This window comes from Culex pipiens, chromosome 2 (genome assembly GCF_016801865.2).
Source record: "Culex pipiens pallens isolate TS chromosome 2, TS_CPP_V2, whole genome shotgun sequence".
Lineage (NCBI taxonomy): Eukaryota > Metazoa > Arthropoda > Insecta > Diptera > Culicidae > Culex > Culex pipiens.
The window spans coordinates 74,534,087-74,554,372 of record NC_068938.1 but is presented as its reverse complement, the minus strand read 5'-3'; the positions used below and the strand labels follow the sequence as shown (position 1 = coordinate 74,554,372).

The following is a 20,286-nucleotide window of genomic DNA, read 5'->3' as shown; positions in this document are numbered from 1 at the left end:
ATATAAACCGAGCAAAATTTTCACCAAGTTAAGTTATTATGTTGTATAAAATTAAGTGTTGTATTCACTTACCATCACTGTGCAATCATCCGATAAGTCATCATCATCTACAACGGTCTCAGGTTTAGTTATTTTTCTTGTGGTTGGACACAGAATTTACACCAAAGTGAACCTTTTGCTGCAAATAGACATATAAAATCTATTAGTAATTTAATACAAAATTCTTAATTTTGGCTATAAACTGAAAATAGGATCGTAAATAAATTTAATTATGATGAGGAAAGAAGAAATATCAATAATGCTACTTACCAAGCTTGCATTAAATTTATTCAACATACTCCGATTCCTGAAAACAATATTTAGAGTTTTACTTACCAGTTTATTTAACAGTCTTCTATTAACAGCATTTTTAAAATATTTCTATCTTCTTTTGTATATCTTTTATAAATTTTATTTTTTAGACATTTCCCATCATCTAATTTTTATTTTAATATTATGTGTACGCATTTCCATGTATTTTATGGTTGATGATTCTGAAAAAATAATGGTTCATTAAATTTGTATCCATCGTAAGAACGAAGGTTTTTCATTATTCAGTTTTCTAATTAAAATCACAACAGATAAATTGTTATGTAAAAATAAATCCATACTTACTTAGATTAACCAACCTTTTGTTAAATTTGCCCGTGCAAGTATTGTCGTGCAAGAGTTCGCCCGCCTCTTCCTTTCACTGCCCTTCCCTTTCCTTAAAGCATTGTCATGAAGTCCCCTCGCATCAGAGGTCCTCATTACGAATGTCCTCGTCTTGTTCTTCATAGTTTATCACCTGCAAAGAAATCATCAACAAGCTTACTCACCAATTGCACCTCCACAGTTGCAACAGTGTTCACTTCGATTTGCACTTCAACATTAGCCAAATAGTGTGATTTTCACCTTTCACATTCTCTCACTTCACAATTAACAACACAAACTCAACAAATCGACCGCTCTTGTTCGAATCCTGACTTCAAATGACAAACGTAAACAAACCCAAGTTCATCTTTTTAATATTCAACCAATTGATATTTACATTTAACCAAAAAAAAATCTTGATTTTTCTAAAACCAAAGCTAACAGTCGAGCACGTTCATTCGAGTTCGGGAAATCTGTTAGCTTTTTGCCTTTAGCATTTTCAACAAACAGGTTATTAAATTATTACTTAATTTTGGTTGATTTAACTGAAAATTGGCCGCAACAAGTACGCTTTTGTTGAAATTTACGAAAGTAAAATCAACAATTTTAATTGTTAAAATTTCTGGGCACAGTCTCTCCGTGTATATGTGTCAATTTAGAGCCGGTAAAGGTTTAGGGTTCGCTGTAGACAACGTTAGAGCAAATAAAATCAGCTTGGATCGCTTTTCACTCTTGGACAAAATTGAAAAGCGTCAAATTTTACATTATAATCTTAAACTTTTGTCAAAATTTCCACACAATTAACACAAATTTCGTGAAAAAACTCAACACATCTTTTTTTAAACATTTTCATGCACGTTTCAACTCTTAACAGCGAAACTAAAACTTAAACCGGTTTGGCTCAATATTGGCACAGATACATAATTTTACCAAAAGAATCGAGCTAGTGAGTTTCTCTAGTATTTTCCAAAATTTCCCATTTTCTTTTCATTCTAATAGACAGCTGCCAACATTTTATGGAGACTTGTATGTCTGAACCAATGACATAATATGGCCCATTACTTACACAGCAAAAAAAAAAATCAAATTGGCAAATCGCAAAAGCATGTAATGTGCAATCATGTAACCATCAAAAAAGACTCCTAAAATAACACACTGCATATACAATTTTTGAAAACATAAAAAAAAGTTGCCACTGACGGGATTCAAACCCGTCACCAACCGGAAGGACTGGCGTCTTTGCACGCTCGGCCATCAGACCGATGAAAAATGAAATGAATTAACGCATATGTCTGGAGTTTTTTTTTTGAAAAGGTCCAATTAACCATATTTCTAGTTTTTACTTTTTGGGTGTTTTTGAAAGTGCCTTGAGTCAGGGGCATTATAAAACATCCAAAATGCAAAAACTGAAAATTTGGTTTATTGGACGTTTAAAAAAAACTCCAGATTGAGCTTGACATTTAGGTCAAGTAGGTTTCCCATACTGATGTCTACATATTTCAGGGTGTAATGTTACATAAAATTTCATAAAATAATGCAAATTTTTTTTACATCCAGGCAGTGTTGCAAAAGAGTGATAGAAAAGCTATCAATAGATTATCTCTGCACCAAAAATATCCGAGAGTATAGCGGCCGTCACTATAGCTTGTGAGATCTCTTCTTGTGTCTCGTGATTCCCAGCGATGTCATTCTCTCGCTATCACTCCTTCCCTTTTCCTCAACTATGCGCTCTCACCGCTGAGTCTCTCAATCTCTCCGAAAACTGCAATGAAAGAACGCGAGATGGCGATTAGGAGCCGACCACGCATGACGCCCCTTCAAACTGCGTTTGCAAAATTGGTTTTGTGGCGGCTTTTGTGGTTAAACGCTGTTGCGGTAGGATGATCGTGGAAGCGAGAATGAGAGAGAAAAGGAAAATGTCAATCGCGAGTGTGTAAACACGAAAACGTGTTCGGCTATGTTCGGCGCTGAGAGTTTCAATGAAGAGAGAAGAGCAGTTGTATTTGAGGAATGAATATTCAGGCGAGATAATTGTAGTTGCTGAGAGCTGATATTTTGATATTTTAACAACCCTGCATCCAGGCCTTTTACATTCAGCTGGATTACTACTTTTTTTTGCTGTTTAGAGAATTGCGCATAAACAAAACAATAGGGGGATGGCGTCGCTATTTTTAGACCACGTTTTCTCCATCGAAACCGACTACTTTATCGACTTCATTTTGCCGGGCGAGATAGGACACCGTCTATTTTTAGACGATGATTCAGCTCTTTTCCACTCTTGCACTTTAAAAACCAGATGGCAGCACGATGTAACGCCACGTCCCTATGTATTCTATCCTGTTTTGATGAAGCTATGTTTTGATTTTGGAATAATGACTTTTATACAGGTTGCATATAATCATTTGGAGCCTAACATTTCAAAAAGGCACATAACTTTTGTAAACAATACTTTACACTCAAAGTCAGAAGTATCCCTCAAAAGGATACTTTCAATCCTCAAAAAGGATACTTTCTATCCTTTTTTAAAGTTCACCCGGCGTCACCCTTTTAAAAGGGTATGTCAAATTCAGTACATTTTCGATACCCTTTTAAAGGGTGACGACGGGTGAACTTGAAAAAAGGATACTTTTTACTTTGAGTGTATCCCTTTCACTCAAATGACAGTTTACATAAGGTGTGAAACTCTTGTTTGAAAAAGTTATGTGCCCTAATGAAATGGCAAGCACAATTTTCCCAAATCATTACATTTTTCGGACAAAGATGATTGAACTATTAAAAACGTTCACTTTCGAAATAAATGTTTGTACCATACACAGATGCATAGGAATTCTAGCACGGAGTTCATTTGGGACTCTGTTTACAAAACAGAGCAAAAATCGAGCAAAGTGATAATTTGTTGGCAATTGAGCCTTACTGCTGATTGCGGAGCAAATTGATTTATTTCGCGCTTGGTGTGAGACAATAATAAACGAGGAGTGAAAGAAAAAAAAAACGAAAACAACCCTAATAATAACAATCCCAGCAGGCGGCTATCGCGGGTTAAGCCCCGAGACTGCTTTTGGCCGGCGGGTAGTTCCCAAGCGCGCACCTACACACGTACTGGTGGTGGCTCTGACTCTACTAATCAGAACATGACCTGCCGAGTGGAGTTGGACTCATTATCATATGGCAGTCCACGTGGGGACCGGTTCTGGGTCGGCGCCTAGCTCTGGTTCATACTTCGGTTATCAGCCGCTGGAAGGATGCAATCACAACAAACAGAAATTGCTGATTTCAGTACAGTAAGCTGTTGCTCGTTTGACACCTACTGTTGTGACACTTTCTTATCTGTTGTTTTGACTGCAAATGCCATCCATCTATCGGGGTCTTACGGCACCCAGGTAGGACGACAGACAGACGAACGAGACGAGATCGACGGACAATCGCGACGATCGGGGAATTGGTTTATTTAACCGTTGAACCTTCTGCATCCGGGAGCAACGATGCATTCGCTCGCGATTGCAGCGCGTAGGTGGGGAAGAGTTGTCCTTTTCCCCGGGTTGACTTCGGTGGTGATAACGCGCTGCGCTCTCAGCTTCAGGCAGTGAGGGCGTGCATGTTGACTCTTTCATGTTACTTCTACAGATGACTACTTCGGTGGAGGCGCTTGGTATTTTATATTTGTCTACACTCCATTATTAAACATAAAAAGATTATAAAAACTCTGAAATGGGTTGGCTTTGGAAGTTTTACTGTTAAATTTTAGGGTAAATTTGGTTCCTGATCCAGAATTGAAGGGTCCATCCATAAACCACGTGGACACTTTTTTTTATATCTCAGAACCCCCCCTCCCCCTGCTGGACAATTTGCATACAAAACAAATATTTTTTTCTATGGAGCGTGGGCAATCGCTGAACACCCCCCCACCCTCCCCCCCAAAGGTGTCCACGTGGTGTATGGATGGTCCGTTTAAATACAAATATCAACTGACGTGAGGAGGATAGACTTTTTGTTTTTACTTCGATTTGGAGAAAAAAAATCAATTTGATTTAAATTATTAAAAAAATCAATGAGGGCTTAATACAAAATTTTGGGCTTTTTTATACGTTAGTGTTGGTTGAAAATTTTAATTTTTCAAAACATTTGTTTCGTTTAGGTCAATACATTTTACGTATGATTCACCAATTTGTGCAGATTAATGTTTGAGATATCTGAAGTTTGAAAATTGAATGGTATTTGGGTGACACTGCAAAAACTTAAATCATATTGGGAACTCGTAAGTCGTGGCACTATTTCTAAAATCCGAACAAATATGATTTTTTTTTTCTAAATTGTACTTTACAAAAAAATAATGCAGTTTTCGATTGAAGACTAATTTTTTTTGAAATTAAATATGTCTTTATTGAACTTTCTTATAATAATTACATTTCATTTACATTCTAAGTGGTATGGCTACATGCTCTTCATCTTTGTTATATTTTTCGTTTTCTTATTAACTGTTCACTCGATTGAAGACTAATTTATACATTTAAGAGGCAGTTTTGTTAGATTTTGCTCGGATTGTTAAAATTTTCAGCGTTGGTTTGTTATGCCAAATATGAGTTTTCTACGACAAAGGAAAGTGGGTTAAAACGGGCATTGGTGTTTGAGGTCCAAGGAACATCAAAAACCTTACAACAGCTCACATTTCCGTACAACTTGATGCAATATAATTGTATTTGTTGCATTTCAAGGTCTTTTAAAGGACCTCAAAGTGTACCATAAATATTCCGGATTGGTTTCACTTTTTCTCAAAGCTTTTGCAAATTACTGCTGAAAATTGATGTTTAAAAACCCCAATATCTATTTTTAACAGCATCCAACACCCATTATGCAACAGGTCAAAAGTCAAAAGTTTGTTTGCCATAGTCTAATAGCTCCTTCACACTTGCTAAGTGGTGTACATTTGATTGGATAAAATTTCATTTAGCATGAATTTAAATATTTTATACAATTTTTCGGATAAGGAGTGAAACGGGCCTTTTATTTATACACCTGAATACCCCTGACTCAAGACGTTTCTAAAAACACCCAAAAGCAAAAATTAAAAATTTTGGTTTATAGGACCTTTTTTTAAAAAAAAAACTCCAGATATGACATTTTTAAATGCTTTAATATTTTTTTTATTTCGTGAAGTTGTACAAAATAGCAAGCTATTTTAAAATTTTCATTGCTTTTTGGAACTCAAACCTTAATGCCCGTTTTACCATACTCTCCATTGTCATAGAGGGCTTATACTTGGCATGAGTTCATCTCATGTATAGACAAACAAACCGACCATGCTATCTTGTAGCACGTTGTTTTTTGACGTTCCGAGAAGAACGCGTTTTAATGTTTGACATTGAATAAGCAACAACTAGAGCACACACACTGTAAACAACAACAAACACGTTTTGTTTGGTTGACCATTAGGTTTTACAGCGTGACGTCACGAGCGCACACGCACACACATTTTCGCTGAGACACACGTGCCAAATAATGTAAACAGTGCAGGCAAGCTGTCAAATTTCTAATCTAAAAATCGAGTCGGAGTAAAACCTAATTCTGTGCATTGTGCTGAAGTTTGGTTGAATTTGGTTACTGGAGTAATAATCAAAAATCTAGAGTTTTGTTTTTGTTTTGAAAGGTCCTATAAGATAACTAAAGAATGGATCCTAACATATACTTACAACTTTGCCGTAGATAACAAATCGATCAAAAAAATGTACATTCTCAAGATACAGATTTTTGAATATTTACAACAATTCTTGAAAGAATTGTTGCTTTAAAAATTGTATTGAGACTTGTATGAGCAAACCAGTGATGCAAATGGCAATTTCACATGGAAACCGTCTAATCGAGCCAAACATTTCATTGGGGCATAAAACCAAATCGTAAACATTTGGGATTATTTCACTATTCCATTCATTAGTACACTCCCTACATGCCCTCCAAGAATCAGATTGATAGCAAACAATTTCCTATTGACAAAATCAAAAACACAAAAGGCCACATAGGGGAAATAAACCCATTTTAAGCCTAATAAGCGGTCTTGTTTGAATGATGCTGGATAATCTGGAGTGTTCCTTGAAATTCAGTAAAACCAAGTACACCAACGAGTAGAGCAACTTTTTGTGAACATTTTTGTTTATTTTCACTTTTATTAAAAGTTATGCTATTCCTTTTACAAGCATTTTAAAAAAAATATTTCAAAAACGCATTCTAATCAGTCGTGTGCATTGGGCCACGCCCATTTTTGTATTTTCAGCTTAGTTCTTTTTTTCTTCCAACGCTCGTTTGGGTCTACTTCGTGCTGCCAAAATTGATGAAATTTTGAGCGAACACTCACGAAAAGTAGCATGTATAGAGAAAGCTGCTGGTGGTGTTAGTGGCCACCCTTTGTTCTTTATTTGCCTTCGCTTCTCGCTCGGTTTCTTCAGCCTTCGATTAGAATGGATGGTCAAAATTGAAACGTCAAAAGACTTAGCGCGTTTGTTTTTTTGCTGGCGCTTGCTAATTATTTACATGTTTCGGGATTATTTTTCAAGTGAGTGACTAAGTAACGGTCAAAAAACATGTAGCCGGTAGTTGGAAGCAATTTTATATCTTAAGCGCTTTGAAATCTTGCGTGTGGATGTGTGTGCCACCAAAATGATGAGAAATGGTCTCGCAAAATAGAAATTATGATCAAAAGTGCATTAAATTTGATCTTTTTGGCCAGTTAGTGGCATACATTTGCGTGCTTACTAGAGGCGGTGCTGTTGCTGGTAAGTTTACAGCCTAAATAGTATTTTTGGAGCTTTAATCGAGCATCAAACTCTCCATATGACGAAGATAGGTGTTTGATTAGAAAGGGTATATTTCCCCTAACACGGTTCACTCCAAACCAGAAAAAAAGTTCAATTGTGCCCTTTTCTTTTTCGTTATTTTTTCGTGGTTAAGGAACTTTCTATTAGGTTTTACGCCGACTCGGTTTTTAGGTTAGAAATTTGACAGCTTGGCTGCACTGTTTACATTTTTGCACGTGTGTCTCAGTAAAATTGTGTGTGCGTGTGCGCTCGTGACGTCACGCTGTAAAACCTAATGTTATGAAGTGAACTTTTCATACATTCTTAACACTAATTCACTTCAAAACAAAGTTTTGTTTACGTTTCACCAAGTATTTCTGCAGAAAAAAACTTCGTAGAAATATAATATTTAATACGGCCTCGCGGCTGCTGTTCAACACACGTTTGAAGATTTTTTATGTTTCACATACCTTATCTACACCATTCGATCACAAAACTTCACCAATTATCAAAATTTCCGCTGAATTCCTCATTAATTCTAACTGAACAAAAAGGACCATAAACATCACCAAAACAACAATGAGGTGACAGCCTTTTAGTGCCCTTCCAGTTCTCTTCGAAATTGCATTTGGAAAGGGCACATTATGAACAACAGTTGGAATGTTAAAAAGGCCCAATAACGAGACGAAAATCAACATAAATTAAGAAGCATTAGAGCAGAGTTGAGGATAGTGATGTGTTTTATCGTATCATCAGTAAAAAATACCACCATTCAGTTTTTTGCCTTCCTCACTGAGGTAAGGCTATAATCCTGCTCTAAAAATGAACTTCGTATAAAAACGTCGTAGACCCACCTTCATGTATACATATCGACTCAGAATCGAAAACTGAACAAATGTCTGTGTGTATGTGTGTGTGTGTGTATGTATGTATGTATGTGACCAACAAACTAGCTCATGTTTCTCGGCACTGGCTGAACCGATTTGACCCGAACTTGTTGCATTCGACTTGGTTTAGGGTCCCATAGATCGAGTTTTACACAGATTGAAGTTTCGATAAGTAGTTCAAAAGTTATGTATAAAAATATGTTTTCACATATATTTGGATCTCACTTAGCTGTATGTAAACTATGTCCGGGTCCATCATCCGACCCATCGTTAGTTAGGTTATCAAAAGACCTTTCCAACGAGCCTAAAACATTGATGATCTGGCAACCCTGTCTCGAGATATGTCCACTTAAGTGATATTGACGTACTTTTTGGATGCCGGATCTCACTTAAATGTATGTAAACTATGTCCGGGTCCATCATCCAACCCAACGTTGGTTAGGTTATCAAAAGACCTTTCCAACGAGTCCAAAACATTGAAGATCTGGCAACCCTGTCTCGAGATATGGTCTCTTAAGTGATATTGATGTACTTTTTTGAAGCCGGATCTCACTTAAATGTATGTAAACTATGTCCGGGTCCATCATCCGACCCATTGTTGGTTAGGTTATCAAAAGACCTTTCCAAAGAGTGCAAAACATTGAAGATCTGGCAACCCTGTCTCGAGATATGGTCACTTAAGTGATATTGATGTATTTTTTTGAAGTCTGATCTCACTTAAATGTATGTAAACTATGTCCGGGTCCATCATCCGACCCAACGTTGGTTAGGTTATCAAAAGACCTTTCCAACGAGTCCAAAACATTGAAGATTTGGCAACCCTGTCTCGAGATATGGTCTCTTAAGTGATATTGATGTACTTTTTTGAAGCCGGATCTCACTTAAATGTATGTAAACTATGTCCGGGTCCATCATCCGACCCATTGTTGGTTAGGTTATCAAGAGACCTTTCCAACGAGCCCAAAATATTGAAGATCTGGCAACCCTGTCTCGAGATATGGCCACTTAAGTGATATCGATGTACTTTTTGGAAGCCGGATCTAAAAAATAGATGAAACTTGTGTACACCCATTTTTGTGAGGAAGGCTCCAACCACATAGGTGGATTAAGTTAGTTTTTAAATAGGAGTTGAAACAAGTTGTCCACTTTTTGCCGACGATTTTCTCGAATCGCGGTTTTTGGTTTTGTGCCCTAATGAAATGTTTGGCTCGTAATATATGTAGATTACAAAAAGATGCGTATGCTTTAATTAGAACTTCCCAAGGGGTCCATCACCAATTTCTCAGATCTTCAATGGGCGCTTCCCGGAAGTTCACACTTGGACAAACGAAAAAGTCCCCTTTTAGCCAAATCCAACGCGGCGTCCGGTCACGTGGTCACAGTAGCTGCGAAAAACGTGCCAAACGTGCCAAATTAGACGTCCCGTCGGTCCCGTCCAACAGACGAACTCGCGGCCAGTTTATGAATGATCCGTCTGTTTCACCCCCGCTCATCTCGTCGAGGGGGTGGACATTGGTTAATTTCTCTTGCTCTTCTTGCCTCTGATGCTCAGGCGGGTGGGGGTGTGGAAATTTGGCAATAAATTAATATTGCGCGCGCGACACTTGTGGACACACTTTGAAGGCTAATGCCCGGCTCGGGGTATTGGTTTCCACTTTCGGGAGTCCAGTTTCCGAATTGGATCGCGACAATGGGCGTGGGCCTAAAATGGACCAGATTTTTGGGACGCTGTTTTGGCGGGTGTCTTGTTGGCGATAATTACAGTATCTAGGCTTGGAGAGTGGCAAAGTTTGGAATTAAATTGGAAGAAAAGTTTTGTGCAATTTTTCCGAACTCGGCAAAGTGTTTGAGGAACGTTTAGTGAAATGAAATTTGTTTGTTGGAGAGGTGCGCAATTGAGTTTGAAAATGAAATTGATATTTTAAGATTATGTTTCAATTTGAAACATTGAATAAAGTTTAAGGTAGGATAACATAGACGTTAAATCGAGCTAGATTTTAATTATAGTTTCTTCAAATTTGCATTCGATGATGTAGAAGAAGATTAATTTTCAAGCACCCTGTTCAAACATATAAATTTCATTGACCGTTTTTGAAACCATCGGTCTGTTATAACATAATCATGATTAAATTGTGCTTATAAAAATAAAGAACACAAAAGCTCATTCAAGTGGATGAAACTTTCGACAGAAGTTTGTTTGCTTATGACTGAGCATTAGGGTGACAATAAAAAAAATCGACATCAGAGATACCCTCTGACTCGATTCCTAATGCAAAAATAAGTACCTGTGTCAATTTTGAGCCAAATCGGTTAAGGCTAAGGGGTCGCTTTTCATCGTTGAAGTTTATATTGGGAAAATCACGAAAATGTATGGGGAAAAACATCGTTTCAGTAATTTTCTGCTAGGTGGCGCAGGTCTCGCCCAAAATTGTCCAAGTGTGAGATTCTTGTAGGAAATTTAATTCCCTACAACTTTGTCGTAGGGTGCAAAACGATCCGAGTTAATCCTGATTTTTGGTGATTTTTCTAGAAAAAAATATTTTTTTTCATACTTCCTATATACACCTTGTATACTTTCAAGTATATAAGCCGATTTCTTTTCATCGCATTGCTAATAACTCATCAGGATCAACTCGGATCGTCTTGCACCCTTCGACAAAGTTGTAGGGAATTAAATGTCCTACAAGAATCTCACACTTGAACAATTGTTGCCACCTGCTGCAAAAATCCTGAAGCGATGTTTTTCCTTATTCATTTTTGCGATTTTCCCCACATAAACTTCAACGATGAAAAGCGACTCCTTAGCCTTAACCGATTTGGCTCAAAATTGGCACAGTTACTTGTTTTTGCCTAAAGAATCGATCCAGGGGGTATCTCTTGCGATTTTCTGAAATTTTCGATTTTTCTTGTCACCCTACTGAGCATTTAAGTGAAGGCGTGTAAACCGTCGTCTGACTGCGTTTTTATCATTCTTTATAGATTTGGAGAATTCATTATTTCATAAGATATGTAAATTGACTTTACCATTTCCACATGTCAGCACGCACGAGGAATTTGCCTAAAATCGACTCGAAATTGCGAATCCTGTAAAAAACTCACAACACCAAAAATATGCAAAGCAAAACTTTTTACTGAATGTCTTTCAAATCAACAGTGCTCAGAGAGGGAAAAAAACGCACGCACGCGACACTTTTTTTTCTCGATACTTTCAAAAGCTTATTCATCAAGGTTTCACCTGTTGGCGAAGGCAATTTTGGCGCGATTCTTCCCACAAATTGTTATTGATTGATTAAGATGATGATGTGTGTGTGTGTGTAAGTGTGTGAGTGTGCTATTGACATCCAGGGCGTGTAACCCCTCTTAGGATGAGATGTGTTTGTGTTCGGTGTCAGGTGTTAAAAGCTTTAGAAAATTTTCGACAACGCAGTTTCGGTTCAAAGGCTTTTGGCGAGCATGTGATGGATGAAGAGGTTATGACAGTAATTTCTTTGAGTTGAATCAGAAAAGATTTTGTTTTCATTTTCATCGTTTTTGCCTTTCTTACTAAAGAAAGGTATAGTGTTTGCTTTTGGCTCCGACGCCAAATCAAGCTTCGTTCCCAAATCATTTCTCGAGAAATATTCATTCGAAAAATCTGCAAAAAATCATGGACGATCGATTTTTGACGCCCGATCGATTGACAGTGACAGAATTCGTCTGCCTCCAATATCCGAATTTTGGCGCTTAATTTACTGTAGAGCACGCGTGACGTCCGTGTGTGGTAAAAAAGTGCTCAATTTTGTGGTAGGGGGTTTCTCAGAGCCCACATTATGGATTTAAGCTCTCTTGGGCGCATTTGAAAGGGGATGTGCTGAACCTGAACCAGTTCCATACCAAATTTGAATTTATCCATTTTTTATGGGGACTCGGAGTGTGTTTTCACCAAATCAGGCGGTTTTCAAATGAAAATTCGGTCGAAAATTGAAGTATTAAAATCGTTTATTTGTCCAAAAAATTGCATTTTTCCAGCCCTACATCCTCCCAAATTTTCATCCATGTCGGTAATGTGGTTTTTGATTTACAGCTTGTGGACTAATTCACTGTGAGGGGGAAAAACCCCTAAAAAAGGTAAAAGCCAATTTTCACCAAATGCCAAAACTATTCCTTTGGCATTTTATCTAATTTTTTTTCTCCACATCATAATCTAGACCATACTCGATGTTCTGAAACAAATTTGACCTCATTTGGATTTACCGTTCAGATTTTAGAAAATTTCCATTTTTGCCTTTCTTACTAAAGAAAGGTATAGTGTTTGCTTTTGGCTCCGACGCCAAATCAAGCTTCGTTCCCAAATCATTTCTCGAGAAATATTCATTCGAAAAATCTGCAAAAAATCATGGACGATCGATTTTTGACGCCCGATCGATTGACAATGACAGAATTCGTCTACCTCCAATATCCGAATTTTGGCGCTTAATTTACTGTAGAGCACGCGTGACGTCCGTGTGTGGTAAAACAGTGCTCAATTTTGTGGTAGGGGGTTTCTCAGAGCCCACATTATGGATTTAAGCTCTCTTGGGCGCATTTGAAAGGGGATGTGCTGAACCTGAACCAGTTCCATACCAAATTTGAATTTATCCATTTTTTATGGGGACTCGGAGTGTGTTTTCACCAAATCAGGCGGTTTTCAAATGAAAATTCGGTCGAAAATTGAAGTATTAAAATCGTTTATTTGTCCAAAAAATTGCATTTTCCCAGCCCTACATCCTCCCAAATTTTCATCCATGTCGGTAATGTGGTTTTTGATTTACAGCTTGTGGACTAATTCACTGTGAGGGGGAAAAACCCCTAAAAAAGGTAAAAGCCAATTTTCACCAAATGCCAAAACTATTCCTTTGGCATTTTATCTAATTTTTTTTCTCCACATCATAATCTAGACCATACTCGATGTTCTGAAACAAATTTGACCTCATTTGGATTTACCGTTCAGATTTTAGAAAATTTCCATTTTTGCCTTTCTTACTAAAGAAAGGTATAGTGTTTGCTTTTGGCTCCGACGCCAAATCAAGCTTCGTTCCCAAATCATTTCTCGAGAAATATTCATTCGAAAAATCTGCAAAAAATCATGGACGATCGATTTTCGACGCCCGATCGATTGACAGTGACAGAATTCGTCTGCCTCCAATATCCGAATTTTGGCGCTTAATTTACTGTAGAGCACGCGTGACGTCCGTGTGTGGTAAAAAAGTGCTCAATTTTGTGGTAGGGGGTTTCTCAGAGCCCACATTATGGATTTAAGCTCTCTTGGGCGCATTTGAAAGGGGATGTGCTGAACCTGAACCAGTTCCATACCAAATTTGAATTTATCCATTTTTTATGGGGACTCGGAGTGTGTTTTCACCAAATCAGGCGGTTTTCAAATGAAAATTCGGTCGAAAATTGAAGTATTAAAATCGTTTATTTGTCCAAAAAATTGCATTTTCCCAGCCCTACATCCTCCCAAATTTTCATCCATGTCGGTAATGTGGTTTTTGATTTACAGCTTGTGGACTAATTCACTGTGAGGGGGAAAAACCCCTAAAAAAGGTAAAAGCCAATTTTCACCAAATGCCAAAACTATTCCTTTGGCATTTTATCTAATTTTTTTTCTCCACATCATAATCTAGACCATACTCGATGTTCTGAAACAAATTTGACCTCATTTGGATTTACCGTTCAGATTTTAGAAAATTTCCATTTTTGCCTTTCTTACTAAAGAAAGGTATAGTGTTTGCTTTTGGCTCCGACGCCAAATCAAGCTTCGTTCCCAAATCATTTCTCGAGAAATATTCATTCGAAAAATCTGCAAAAAATCATGGACGATCGATTTTTGACGCCCGATCGATTGACAATGACAGAATTCGTCTACCTCCAATATCCGAATTTTGGCGCTTAATTTACTGTAGAGCACGCGTGACGTCCGTGTGTGGTAAAACAGTGCTCAATTTTGTGGTAGGGGGTTTCTCAGAGCCCACATTATGGATTTAAGCTCTCTTGGGCGCATTTGAAAGGGGATGTGCTGAACCTGAACCAGTTCCATACCAAATTTGAATTTATCCATTTTTTATGGGGACTCGGAGTGTGTTTTCACCAAATCAGGCGGTTTTCAAATGAAAATTCGGTCGAAAATTGAAGTATTAAAATCGTTTATTTGTCCAAAAAATTGCATTTTTCCAGCCCTACATCCTCCCAAATTTTCATCCATGTCGGTAATGTGGTTTTTGATTTACAGCTTGTGGACTAATTCACTGTGAGGGGGAAAAACCCCTAAAAAAGGTAAAAGCCAATTTTCACCAAATGCCAAAACTATTCCTTTGGCATTTTATCTAATTTTTTTTCTCCACATCATAATCTAGACCATACTCGATGTTCTGAAACAAATTTGACCTCATTTGGATTTACCGTTCAGATTTTAGAAAATTTCCATTTTTGCCTTTCTTACTAAAGAAAGGTATAGTGTTTGCTTTTGGCTCCGACGCCAAATCAAGCTTCGTTCCCAAATCATTTCTCGAGAAATATTCATTCGAAAAATCTGCAAAAAATCATGGACGATCGATTATCGACGCCTCGTCGACAAGTTGTCAAGTTGAGCTTCACATGCAGACGCGAGCAATGCTGGCGCGTGATGCTGGCGCGTATAGAGTTTTGATACTAGATTACCCCCTTTTAGTGCAAGTTGCTTTATCGATTGCTCGTTCATCACACATCGCCTATCATTATTTTCTATGCTAAGCTTCAGTTAACGCAAACTAGACGCAAGCAACTATCTGTTCTGAAGCCTCATGCTCATTCTTTTGCCTTTCTTTTTTGTTTTGCTCATTCTCTGATCGAACTCTGAGCGAACGAATTTCTGGGAAGCGTTCAAGCTTCCCATGTGCCAGTGACAACGCACATCGCGGGCTTGGTTTTCTAGCTTCGGTACTAGCCTTTTTGTGTATTAGTATTTTTGTTCATCGTACCAGCGCACCAAGACATGGGCAGCGAATGACCGAAAGGTTAAAGCTGCCGGAAATAAAGTAATTAACAACAACAACAGCGCACCAAGGTGGTTTATTCGGTACGTTTGCGTTTGTCGTAGTGAAGTTTCACCGAGCGCTCAGTCGTTGTATGCTTCCCAATCCCAAAACGCCTAAATGCTTGCTTATTGAAAGCTCACAATTTTGCCTAACGCCTAAATGACAGTTTAGTGAATTACAGTAGGCGTTTCAAAGCTTTCAAGAACATTTATGCGGCTTTACCGTTACATCGTTGTTTACAACACGGCAAATTCTCGGGTGTTGAAACACTTTCTGCCAGTTATTTTGTAACCACTTTAACGCATTAGAGCAAGACGGAATTATTTTGTTTTCTCGTTAATTTTTAATATTTTGAAAAGTGCAAAAAAACACTCAGAGAATACGAACAATTTAGCGATATGCAGAAAACATTACGAACATCGCAAATTGTGAGCTAATTCTCTGTCTCAAAAACAATGTGTTCTGATTTAAAAAATCGAAAATGCTTGTGTGCGAGCACAGCTTACAACCGGCCATGGCAAATGGGGCAAAAACCAGCGCTTTTCAGTTATATGAAAAAATATGGTTGAGTTTCGAATTGTATTATGAATGGACCATTCTTTATATTGCTATTTCTTTGAAAAAAAAAAATCAACTGCCGTTAACTTCCTTTTGTAAGAAAGGCTCTATCTCACCCCAGGTGGGATTAAATCGGGTTTTTAACTTATACGCGCCGAAGCAAAATAGATAATTGTAACGTTTTCTTATTTTTAATTACTGTATTTGAAGAAATTTTAATTACTACAAGAAAATCATTCTGTGTAAAACGATGCAAGAAAAATTAGGATGGTTCAATAGTGGTTTAAAAGAAATTTTTAATTGAAGTTTTTTGGGAACGCCATGCAAAGTTAAAAAAAATGGTAATATTGACAATATCTGGGAATGGGTACTAGGGTGGCTTGAAGTTGTATGGGAAAATTTCAAAATGGACTGATTCAATCAGAACAGGCATTTTCCGGTCCCATTTGGGCCCCCAAACAACCCCCCAAAATTTGGGAGCGATTGGATTTGACCCGGCTTTCCGTAAAGCGATTCAAATTTGTATGGAAATTGATTTCGACCATTTTTATTATTATTTTTTATTTGGCTCAAACTTTGTGGATGCCTTTTCTATCACCAAAGAAGCCATTTTGTGTTATTGGTTCACCCATACAATTTTGGCAGCTGTTCATACAAAAATGGTACGTAAATATAAAAAAAACTGTAACTCTTTAAGGTTTTTTTTAATGATTTGGTGTCTTCGGCCAAGTTGCTCCTTTTTAAACACTTCTTGTTTCTAGTCATTTGTAAGAATGTCTAGATGATCCTAAAATTTTGCTGAACTTGATTTGAACAAATCTGTAATTTCTGCGACACGTGAAACACGTGAAAAAACAAGTTGAAACGATGTTTTTGATCGCAAAAATTACAGATTTGATCAAATTAAGTTCTGCAAAGTTCTGGAATCATCTAGACATCCTGACAAATCACTGGAAAGAAGAATCATCTTGATTGGTTGAGTTATGACCGAGAACAATTGAGTTGAAGTTACTGTTGCAACCTTGGGTGTTGGAATGTTAAACCATTCAGGAGTTTGGAGTTTGAATTTTTTTCCGACGAGATATGATTTTTTTTAAACAGTGATTTTTGTACAAAAAATCTTGTACTTAAAATTTTTGACCCTCATTTTTATCTAAAATTAAATTAGCAAGATCGGAAACTATTTTTAATCATGCGCAATCGATTCCCCAGGAAATTTTCTGTGAAAAACTAACATTTTACGAATTTTTGTTCAGTCTCCTTTTGCGTGGCAGGCCTAATTTGCGATTTGTACCCTTTTACAGTGATCAAAAAGGTCTTAAATAGACGCTAGAAATGGGTTGACACCCTGTAGATGTGCCACCTTGTCTTCCAACCATGTCAACATTTCTTGGAATAAGTAGCTTAACAACTTCTCCTAAGACACCAACGCTTTAAAAGGTCACCAGTAGAAGTTAGGGCTTGGTTGACACCCTGTAGGTGTGTCACCCTGCATGTCAATAATTTTAAATAAAAGCCACATTTATATACAACAACTTTTCCTAAGACACCATTTCGTCGCCATCGTGCTAACTTGTCGTACGTGCATTTTGGGCCAAATTGAGTTAAGAACGCCATATTGTGCAGCTCACAATGCCTCACCTTTTGACCTTCACAGATCCCCAAAATTCGATTGCAATCCTGAGATATTCAACAAAAACCGAAAAAACTCCGTGCATTTTTGTCACTTTACATATGAAAGTAGTTTCAATCTTGTCGTGCTATCTTGTCACTCCATGAAAATTGATTTAAGTGCGACAAAAGGCCAAAGGGATTTCAGGCCAGGAAAGTCAGGATGCGTTTGTCGCACGTACAAGCTAGACTACCGTTAACATTTGTAATTATAACTCGGGACTCGAGCAACCAACTTCAACCAAACTTTGGGACAATGCACAGAATGGTGAGCCAAACAAAACGTGTTTGTTATTGTTTACATTGCGTGCTCTCGTTTTTGAATAGTCAAGGTCAAACATTAAAACGCGTTTTTCTCGGAACGTCAAAATGGCGGGTGCGACAAGATAGCACGACGACGTCGATTTGCTAGGTTGCTTCCTTATTACGTTAAAAAATAAGATTTCGAAATATCTTCCGAAGTAGTGTTGGCAGTGTTGGCAAGAAATATAATTTTCAGCACTTATTTTGAAATGCCTCTTTTAAAAACTCTGTATCTTTTTTCAGAAGCAAGATAGGACCATACTTTCTTCGGGAAAGTTTTAGAGGAAATTCACGGTGTTAGAGGAAATCTACGGTGTTAGTTTTTAAATTAAGTGAAAAATGAAAATTTTAAAAATAAAAGTGTAAAAAAGACAGTTTTCCCATACAAATTTCCATACAAATTTGAATCGCTTTGCGGAAAGCCGGGTCAAATCCAATCGCTCCCAAGTTTTGGGGGGTTGTTTGGGGGCCCAAATGGGACCGGAAAATGCCTGTTCTGTAAAATCGATCATGTCGAGCCACCCTAATGCTCATGCTCATGTTCTCAGGGTGGCCACTAAGTTGGGAAATCGAAAAAGTCGGGAAAAAGCTTGAAATTCGCAAAAATCCGCAAAACATCGCACAGTGGGCGAAATGGAACCCGAAATCGGACTTAATTGAACGCGGCTGGTTCCCTGGTATGAAAAATAGTGTTTCCTATGTAAAAAAAAATCCGGGGAATCGGTTGGTGATGGTTTCATCCACCGCACGAAAAGGCAAAGGGTCAATTTTCCCCAATTCCCCATTTTTTTACATTTTTTCTTAAAAATCAGTCTGTATTTAGAGCGAAGGCTTCATACGGCCATCCAAAATGCACTTAACTTATGTGAAAATGTCCCAGGAATCCAGTAAAAATAACCACTTGCACCGCAAAAATCATCTAGGGTCCATTTAACCCCAATTCCGCTATAAAAGCATTTTTGGCCGTTTTCAAATGTTACGTCTGATTTTAAAAATCTGAAAATATTTTTATCGTAAAGATCAGACCATTTTACATTAGATTGACGATTTGCACTTGATAGTTTGATACATTTATGTAGATAAAAATAAAAAAAAAATATGTAAAAGGCAGTTTATTTTGCGTTTGGCAAAATTGGCCTAAAACTGATTCTTCAATCTTTTTATTTAGTTTAATTTCTATATCAACACAAACAAGTTTAAATGTTATAAAACACTAACAAATTATTACCACGGACGAAAGGACATGACACGGGGTTTCGAAAAGTGAAGCAGGTTTTCTTTTACTTCTTCTTGGCGAAAACCTGTGCAAGCGAGATCGCTTATGTCAAAATCTTCGCGCCACGTGGTCTTAAACGTAAACAAAGCCAATGATGCAAACTCATGGGCACTTTTTGAAACGGTCGTACGATTTTATATTAAAAATATCATTTCCATCAATTTTTAAGTAAATTTAAGTAACCATGATAAATTACATTGATTCATAAAGACAAACTTAATGCCAAAAAACAGTTTCTAGTACAATACTAATACTAAATAAATGTTTTAATTAATTATTGCACAAGACATTTTGAGAAATCATGTGTAATCGCGCAATGCTACTTCGACAACTTGAGTATAGATGGCGCAAGTGATAGTTTGCTTCAGAAATTTGATGAAAATTTGTTCTTGGTGTCATGTGAATGTCACTTGAAAAAAATATTTTTTTTTCATAAGCTTTTCAATATCTTGATTTAATCGAAAAAAATTTTAAAGTTAAGTTATTTTTAACTTTTTGTCCTTCTCAATTCTTTTGCCTTTTGAAGCCAAGGAACAAAAACTTTTTGCTTGGCAATGTTTAAAATAAATCTATTTCGAAATGTATGTTCAAAGGGGACTTTTTTGTAAATGTGATTTGTTAACGCACACTAACTAAAACAATAATTTATCATCAAAATTTATCAAAATACACATTAAAATTGTACTGAAATTGATCCTGAATCCTAACCGATTTCAATTATATATATTTAATTACAAAAACTATTCTTTGAAAATAAATAACTGGATCATTTCGTGTTTGAATCAATGAAAAACTGACATAAATAAACATAGAAATATGTGAAAAAAGCGTAAGAATGACGTAACTCACAAAAACCTGCATAAAAGTCTGCCTGTTCAAATGCAATGCAAAAAATCTCAGAATATTTTACTTCAATTACATTTTCAAAGAACTGTTGACTTTTAGAAGAAAACAAAAAAAATCTCATAAAAAATTGAAAGAGGACAATTTAGAAATTTACCTATAAAAATAAAATAGCAATTAGTACAAAACTTTGAAAAATTAAGCTCGTGTTTGAAATAGGACAAAAACTCGAAATTTTGAGCAATTCTTGACGCCGA

The 20,286-nt window shown here is 37.0% G+C and overlaps 2 protein-coding genes across 2 annotated transcripts in view; one reads left to right on the top strand and one right to left on the bottom strand.

Annotated features, from left to right (window-relative positions):
- LOC120428023 (RNA-binding protein 42-like) overlaps positions 1 to 20,286 on the top strand; it is a 41,982-nt gene that overhangs the window by 11,534 nt on the left and 10,162 nt on the right. The window lies entirely within an intron of this gene.
- The window catches only part of LOC120428022 (uncharacterized), a 31,552-nt gene that overhangs the window by 10,372 nt on the left and 894 nt on the right, over positions 1 to 20,286 (bottom strand). The gene's annotated exons all lie outside the window — the stretch shown is intronic.